Source organism: Fulmarus glacialis, unplaced genomic scaffold (genome assembly GCF_000690835.1).
Source record: "Fulmarus glacialis isolate BGI_N327 unplaced genomic scaffold, ASM69083v1 scaffold4496, whole genome shotgun sequence".
In the NCBI taxonomy this organism is placed as follows: Eukaryota; Metazoa; Chordata; class Aves; order Procellariiformes; family Procellariidae; genus Fulmarus; species Fulmarus glacialis.
Genome location: NW_009218580.1, coordinates 20,058 through 28,162, shown reverse-complemented (window position 1 = coordinate 28,162; position 8,105 = coordinate 20,058). Strand labels below are relative to the sequence as shown.

At 42.1% G+C, this 8,105-nt stretch overlaps 1 protein-coding gene across 1 annotated transcript in view; it reads left to right on the top strand.

Moving 5' to 3' along the window:
- The first annotated feature begins 2,279 nt into the window (after positions 1 to 2,279).
- NUTF2 (nuclear transport factor 2) overlaps positions 2,280 to 8,105 on the top strand; it is a 24,295-nt gene continuing 18,469 nt past the window's right edge. The window contains exon 1 of the mRNA XM_009580067.1: positions 2,280 to 2,348. The gene's annotated coding sequence lies outside the window, so the exon portion shown is untranslated. The remainder of the gene's footprint in view (positions 2,349 to 8,105) is intronic.

Sequence of the window (8,105 nt, the reverse complement as noted above, 5' to 3'; positions counted from 1 at the left end):
GGGGAGCCGTTCCCTCCGGTGGGTAACGGGGAGGCGAGGAGCAGGAGCACCGGCGCACCCAGCCTGCGGCAGCAAGCGGCTCTTCCCGTGAGAGCTGTCCCGGCTCAAACCTGCCCGAGGCTTCGCCGTCGTGATGGTCCGAGGCACCGGGACTTCTCGGCACCGAGCCTGGCGCCCCGCGGTGCTGCTGCCTTGCTTTGCCGTGGCTTGGTGTCGCGGGGAGGAGAGGTGGAGGGGATGAGCTCCCACAGCGCAAACTGCAAGGAGGTGGTTTGCCTAGTGCGAAAGGAGGTGTGCTGGAGTACGCTTTCTGCTTCCAGTGGTTTTGATGTTCTTACTCTGTTGCTGTCTTGCCAGAAGGTTGTGCGAGGACTGAAGTTAACCTGACGTGGTTGAATCACTTTGTCACGTAGAAAACGAAAGGTTCACGCTTCCTTGGAGTAAAACTAGCAAGTGCCTGTGCTCAGTGATCTGCTGTAGCCGTCTAGTTTTTTCCTTTGAGTTGCCAGTTTCTGGTGTGATTCTACAAAAGATGATATGTATAGCCGTTGTCACTTCTTAGCTTTAAAAACAAAACCTTCAAAAATTTATAGTAGCAAGGAGTGTACGTTGCATTTTATTAATATGAGAGAGCTTTCTGAAGTCATTAAGTCCCAAAGACACTGTTCTGCAGTTCAGATTTAACTGTCTGTCTAAGGCGGGCTGTAATGCTTCAGCTGTTCGTTCTCATTTGAAGTCAATCACTTCCAGTGTAAATGTGTGTTTTGGAGTTGGATTTGTGGCGTATACATTGTATTGCAGTCAAACGGGAACACAGCCCAGGTAAATGGTTGAAGAGGAATAGGAATCAGTTGCAGAACTGTTGCTTGAAAGTTAAATCTGATTGCTGAATCAACTTCTCAAGTTGATTCTCTACTGATGGCAGTACCAACTTCTCAAGTTGGTACTTTTTTGATTTCTTTTTTTCTGGGAGGAGTTGTGGTTAAGCAATGCTTTCTGTGTTTGTGTGTGGTGACTTTAAGTTTTCTTTCAGCAGCAGCAAAAAAGGCATTTCACATATCTGCGCATAGAATTAGAGAAATTACTGTATGTAATGTCATTATTGGTGAAAAACATAATCTAATTTAAAATACAATGACATTTTGGCTTACTTTTGGACTATTTAACTATTTTCCAACTGGGGTCCTAATTATTGTTTCACGTTCCTCCCTAAAAGATTGCAAGTTGATTGGTAGATGATTTGAAATATATTTAACATCTGAGTCTGTTCAGTTCTTTAGAAAAATGCAAATGGTAACAACTTTCTGCAGTTCTCTCTGTTGGGGTTTCTTTTGTCTCTGTCATTAATAATAGGATTGTCTAGTTAGTGGTGGTGTTGAGTATGTTTTGTGTAAGGATTTTAATATATACTAACTGGTAACATCTGTTTCTTTCAGTTTTAAAACTCCTAAATATCGTAGCATCACAGGCAGTTTTGATATTGATATTTGTACATGACCAATTTGTGTACTTACGTACCCATGTTGCTGGAAGCAGGGCTGTTGTGTGTTGCAGGGGCATTAAAAAAGGAGGCAAAGCAGGATGGGAAATGTGGGTTTGGAAGTGTAAGATGGTTAGGTAGATACCATAGGAAAAGTTTCGGTGACGTTTTTTTTTTTTAGGCGTATTTTGGAAATTTGGAGCTCAAGCAAAGATTGGAGGCCAATCATTTGGAGGTGAGGTTATAACAAGCCTTGCTTACACACATGAAAAGCTTGTGGATCATAAAGCATGTTGGAGAAAATATTCCATACTTTGAATGCTGCCAGTCAATAATAGAGGAATGCTGTGGCTAAACCTAAAATTATGGGGTAATATAATGCAAGATAGCAACGTTATCTAGGTCCTCTTGCATTTATCACTGCACCATGGTACGTAGGGTTATGTTTTTAGGGGTGACTACCTTTGTGCTATCTAATTCAGGGCTGTTACTTGCACAACTGGCTACTTCTAACAAACATACAACAGTGATTGTTCTCAAATGTGCCAAACTTCAGTTGTGAACCACAAGAAAAGTTACAAGGATTAAACTGCAGTTTTTGATAGATGTTCTATTTAGAATAAAAATTAATACTGAATATTATTTTGCTGCTGAGTTCATGAACAAACCTGGTTAATTTTTGAGTAATGATTTAGTAGAGAAAAAAGGGTTATAACTGTAGTATGACATCTTTGCTTCTGTAACTTAAAAATCAGGTCCTAATTTTCTCTTAACCTGAAACAGCTGTCATGATAGAGACGGATAGATAGAAATATCTTATATTCTGCTGTTTCTTGGACATTAAATGTTATGTTACTGTGCCTAGAAGGTAAAGAAAAATGTGGTGCAGCAGTTCCCCCCCTCCCGTCCCCCATTGCCTCCTCTGCTGCTTTAAAACTGAGCAGTCTTGGGCTCATCCTGGGGAAGAGGGATGTGACTTCAGCCTGGTAAACTTGAATTCAGTTTTTGGATTGCAGCAAGAATACTGTGGAAAAAAATGCGAGATGTGTAGCATTGTGACTATTGCTGAACAACAAAACATTATGTCTTCCTATCCAATTATATGTAATATAATATATGTCTATATATCTGAAAATCATCTCTGCCGACTCTTTGTGACTCTGTTGGGCTGTCAGGTTGCAGATAGGTTGAGCATCAAGCTGTAGGCACAGTGAAAGCTTTGCTGGAGTCCTCCCCGTGTGTTTTGTTTACTGGTGGCCTTGTACTTGCTGACATCAGTAACCAAAAAAATATGCTTCAGGTTGGCATAATTCCTGCATTAATTTCTTTTAATGAAGTTGGAGTAGAGGAATAAAAAGTCCGAGAAGGGGGAAATCAATTCACTTTCCGCATTTTTCAGAAGGAAACAGTCTGTGCCTTGTTACTCTTCCCCTTTCTCCCTTTCCATCCCTCCACTGTTCACATATCTAGACTTAATTATTTTTATATCTGAAAGCATATTTAGAATAATGTAATTTCTTGCACAGCGCAGCCCATAGCAATTACTGGGTGAAGGTCTGTGTTGAAATCAATAATTTCTGATTGGCCTGGAGCAGTAATTTTCAGGTTGTTAATCTCCATGGATCAGTCAGCTACTGTGAAGATGATAGCAAAGATACCTAAGAGAAGCACTTCTTTCTTTCAGTCTCTGAATGCATGAGTTTGCTCCTCAATTGGAAATTTCATCAGTTTTCAAATGGAGAAAGATTGACCACTAAACTGGAATTTCTCAGAAAGATGTACAGTGTGTTTAAGGTAAATGACTGATGATATATGATGTCCCCGAGTAAGTTCCAGTATTTCATCATCCCTGTGTTAACGTGCATTCTGCCTGGCCTGGGCTTGTTTAGCCTAGAGAAGAGAAGGCTTGAGCGGGCTTTAATCCTAGCCTCCAATATCTGTCGGACCGTTATCAGGAAAATGGAGCCAGGCTTTTCACAGGGGTACTTGGTGGGACCACAGGAGACAAAGGGCATAAATTGGAACAGAAGGGATTCTGGCTGGACGCGGGAGAGCTGCCCTCTGCGTAAGGACGGTCGAGCATTGGAACGGGTTGCCCACAGGGGTTATGTAATCTCCAGCATCGGAACTTTTGGGGGTCAAAGTGGATAAAGCCGTGGGCAACCTGGTCTGATCTCCTAGCTGACCCTGCTTTGTGCTGGAGGAGGTCCCTTACAACCTGAGTTATTCTGTGATAATTTGCATAGTTTCTTCTGTTGAGGAAGATGATTTGTTAAAGGAAGATGATCTGTTATCAAATGATTCTTGGTGTAGTTGAATAGATGACCTTTTTGAGAGAAGATTAAGTGGTCTTGTGATGCTGGTTCCGCTGTGTTCCTAGAAAGCGTGCAGAGGAGACGCTCCTATCTTTCTAAGTTTTAGTGGCAATAGAAAAGAGATTGAAGGAAAAATAGTCTAAAAACTGTTTGGTGCTTTACTTTTTCTTTTTTTACTGCAGTCTAAAGACTGCTCACTCTTTTTAATCTGAGTGATCAAAAATACATGCATGGTAGAAATTGCATGAGTAACAGGAACTGAAACAACTGAGAGCTCTTCCGTTGTCCTTATTTACTCTCGTTAATCAGTAGTGAAGGGTGCAGCAACTGATGGTCCAAATCATGTTTGCCATGGATTCACATACACCCCTGGACCAATAGCACCAATGTAAAGGGAGCATTGGTGCTCTCTTGTTACACTGATTTTTCAAATCTTCCATAAAACAAGCTTAATTCAATCTTAAGAGAGTTTAACTTTGGTGGAGTGGTGTGTAGGGCCAGCTTTAATATCCAGGGAGCATGGTCTATCTATGCTCTGATGACTTAGGGAGTAAGTGTAGTCGTAACTGGATAATAGATGGCAATTTTTTTTCTCCACTGGCATGTTAGAATGTATTAGTTTGAGGTTTTTCCTCTTTAAATTCAGTGTTTTCTTTCTTGGTGTTCAGCAGATCAGAAAGTCTTTGCTGAGCTTATTTGCCTGTGATGGTTGTTCATTGGTTCTTCGAATGCAGCTTGCTTTTCAAATGTGGCAATCCCTGGGAGACCACCTTCGTTTTCTTCAGCAATTTACATTATACTTTACTATTGCTCATACTAGTTTTTGTTGACATTTTCAGAAAATGTAGGATTTTTATAGAAGTGCAGGTCTGCCATGCTTGAATTCAAAAAGACTTAATTTTTTAAATTGATAGCAGTAAGCTTACATATGTCCAGGTCTGATAATGCAGTAAACGCAGCTGCTGGTTGAAACAATTGTTTGGTCTTTCTCCGTACTGCAGAGATGTGACGATAGCCCACCTGCTCCAAATGTCACTGGTGCTTACATGTTTCAGGAAAAGCTCTCTGTTTATTTGTCTGTGGGCAGGAGATTCTTTCTACTTTTGCCAAGTAAAAAGGTGGCTTTTCCTCAAGTTACACCTTTGAGTAGCTCTGGTGATGCTACTTTGGAAAGATGGACTTTGTGCTGCAGTGTGCTGACAGAGAATCGTCTCCAGGTGGTGGTTTCATTGTTTCTTGTTTGTGAAGGAAGCAATGGGAAGAGTTTTTATCCAGACGTTTTGGAGAAATGGGTCTTTTAAGGACTGTGTTCCCCTTAGGAGTTATGGGCAGTCTTGGTGTGTTCGTGCCGATCTCTCATGCCCAGAGTTAAGGCAGAGAAGGAAGAGGGATGAGTGTAGATAGGAACATCTAAGTTGTGACAGGCAATGGGAAAGATTCCGTGTTTCTGGATTTTGTGGACAGAAAATCTGTTGCCTGAGGCCAGTGTAACCCGAGTCCAATTCAAGGTCACTCATGGCCCATGTGAAAGCTCCTTTCTCTTCCAGTCCTCTCTCTCCTACCTTCTTTCCTCCTTGGTGCTACTACTGTTTGGGTCATGCAGCTTCACGTCATATTGGTGCCATCTGCCATGTGCCAAAGCAGATGAGGGGGAGCTTAATTCAGGCAGTTGTCTCCCTCTTGGACCAGCATGGCTGGTGGCACAGGACACAACGAGCTGGAGGACCCCGTGGGGAAAGGAGGGAGAGAGGCTTCGGGGGTAGTGTAGCCTTGGATGGTTGGGCAAGGTCGAGCAGCAACAGAAGCACTGGGCAGTATAGACTGTGTAGGCTGGGCTGCCGGGATTGTGGGGCCCTATGGAAGTCCTGTTGCTGTCAGGAGTCTGTGACTGCGTGTAGGAAAACCTGGTGGTGTGAGGAACTGGGGAGTTCTGTGTGGTTTAGGGTGTGAATTCCCTCTCCTGTGCTGTGGGATGCTGAACACAGGAGCTTCGCTCTGCGTTCAGGGATGCTGTGTACCCCAAGGCGCTGTGCAGCAGTGGCAGTGCCGGGATGAGGGATGAACATGGGATGAGGGTACCGGGTATACCATGGTGCCGTGTGGGATGAGAGCTGTAGAAAGGGTGGTGAGAAATGTGCAGAGGGCCGGAGTTTACGCTTGAGGATGTGTCAGTGTGCAGCCTGGCAAAGGTATTGGAAAATTTGATTTAGACGTCGCTGAGGAAAAGTCCCCTGCGGAGCAGCGGTCCCAGTTCCGCAGTGTCAGCGTATACCTGTTGAAGAGAGAGTTGCTGGCAGCTGCAGCTTTTGTGCACTGTATTGGGTTTCAGCTTGAGCACTGACTGCTGGTGGTATTTGAGGTGGGGATAAATTCGCTAATATGAGCAGATTCCAAGAAACTGAGTAATGTGAGTTAAAGTATTACACTCCGTATTGGTAGCTCAGCTTTGCTGCTGTGCTTCTGCAAAGAAGCTGTTAATCAAATGAGCTGTGATGTTCTTAAGTGGATGCGATGAGGTAGGTTTGGTTTGAAGCGATAAAGGAAAGAAAATTAATTAGCTTAAGGAAACTGTTTCCTTTTCCATGGGGAATTAAGGTGGAATATCCAATAATACACTTGTACAGTGGTAACTTTCAGCAGGTGCCTTTAAAAGGACAGATGTGCCATATCTTATATGCTTTCTAGCTTATTGAAACTTCTTTTATCTGGCTTAATATTAACTCAATATTCTCGCCTCTGTAACCAAACTTTGAGTGAACTGTGGATAGATTTGGCTGGATGGCTCTGAGGCACAGCTGTGTTGTCCTAGTGTTTGACAACATCAGAACATGAGCATTCTTCCTAGCTTTGGAATAGATCTTAAAAGCCTTTTACATTGCATTTATCTCATTAAAACAGCCTGATAAATGTATCAATACAATCTTATATGGATTGTGTCTCGTTGAAAGAGACTGGGCTTGACACACAAGATCATTCCTATCTTGTTCTTTCTTTCAGTACATCTCTAAGCTTCTTGATGACAGGCAGAAAACATAAAACAGCATGGAGGAAAAGGTGACAAATCAGAAAAGGAAAATAAAAAACCTTTCCAGGGCAAGTGAGAGTGTTCAGCAAAACCATACATGAATGGCACAGGAAAAAGAGCAAGGTTGTAACAAAAAAAAAAAAAAATTAATCAAGGATCATTAATTTCAGCAGCATTTTTTCTCACTTCTGGCAAAATCAACATTATAACTGGTCAATTTATACTGTGGTTTTTAAAATTTATTTAATGGTAACCTGCCAAAATACAAGTACATTTTTTTAGAAGGAGATGGCAAGCAAGCATACTAATTTTTAGTTTTAGAAACCATAATACTACTTTCTGTATTTAAAATAGGAATTCCTTAATTTCTTGCAGTCTCAAAGGCTTTCTCACAGTTTCAGGATTCAGGAACAGAAGGCATCTGGTGCTTGAGCGAGGCTGTTGTGCCTTGAGGAGTTGAAAGCCTCTGGGTCTAGACGAGGTGCAGTGCTAGCATACAGCTTGATCTTGGGTTCGTATGATGGTACAGTGAGCTGTTAAGGGTGAATACACATTGTGTGTGTGGAAAATTTAATTTAGCAATAGCTAACTTTAACTTCGGGACAATAAGCTGGTGTTCTTTTGCAGTTCACTACTTCATCTCAATGTTAGATGCGTGGCTGTTTAACATTGATACTGTCAACTAGATTTGCACTTGAATGTTTAGGAAGGATACCTGATAGTGATGTGAGTTCATGGGTTGAAGTTAAAGCAATGATGATCCATAAAAAGTGAAGAGAAGGGATTTTCACTTGGGCTGATTGTTGGCTTCTCCACAGCCATCCCAAAGTACACACCTCTAGGTACCTGCAGGTCTGGAACAGAAAGAGCAGACTTCAAAACTAAATACTAGTACTTCTGGTTTTCCAAACAAGACATGAGAGTCCTCCCTAACAGCAGGGCGGGCATCACTCAGTAAAGTTTCCAGGGAGTTGGTGCGATGGTTTTAGGGTGGTTTTCTTTCAACATAAAATCCTTTAATACAGGCTGAAGTTGTTTGATTTCTACATCTGCTCCAGGTTAGGCTGGTATGTGGCAATTATGGATGTGCAATCAATACAACTTTTTCTCTTGTAAAGAAGTAGGTTTAAGTTGTTTGGGGTGTGCGTATGTTTTGGTTTTTAAACCTGCCGTACTTGGATGGATTTTTAATTTGTGATTTTTCCCAGAGGAGTGACCACACTGGGTAAAACTCCTTCAGACTCAGTCATGTATTGCAAGAATTAGTGGAGCACATGTGATGGTG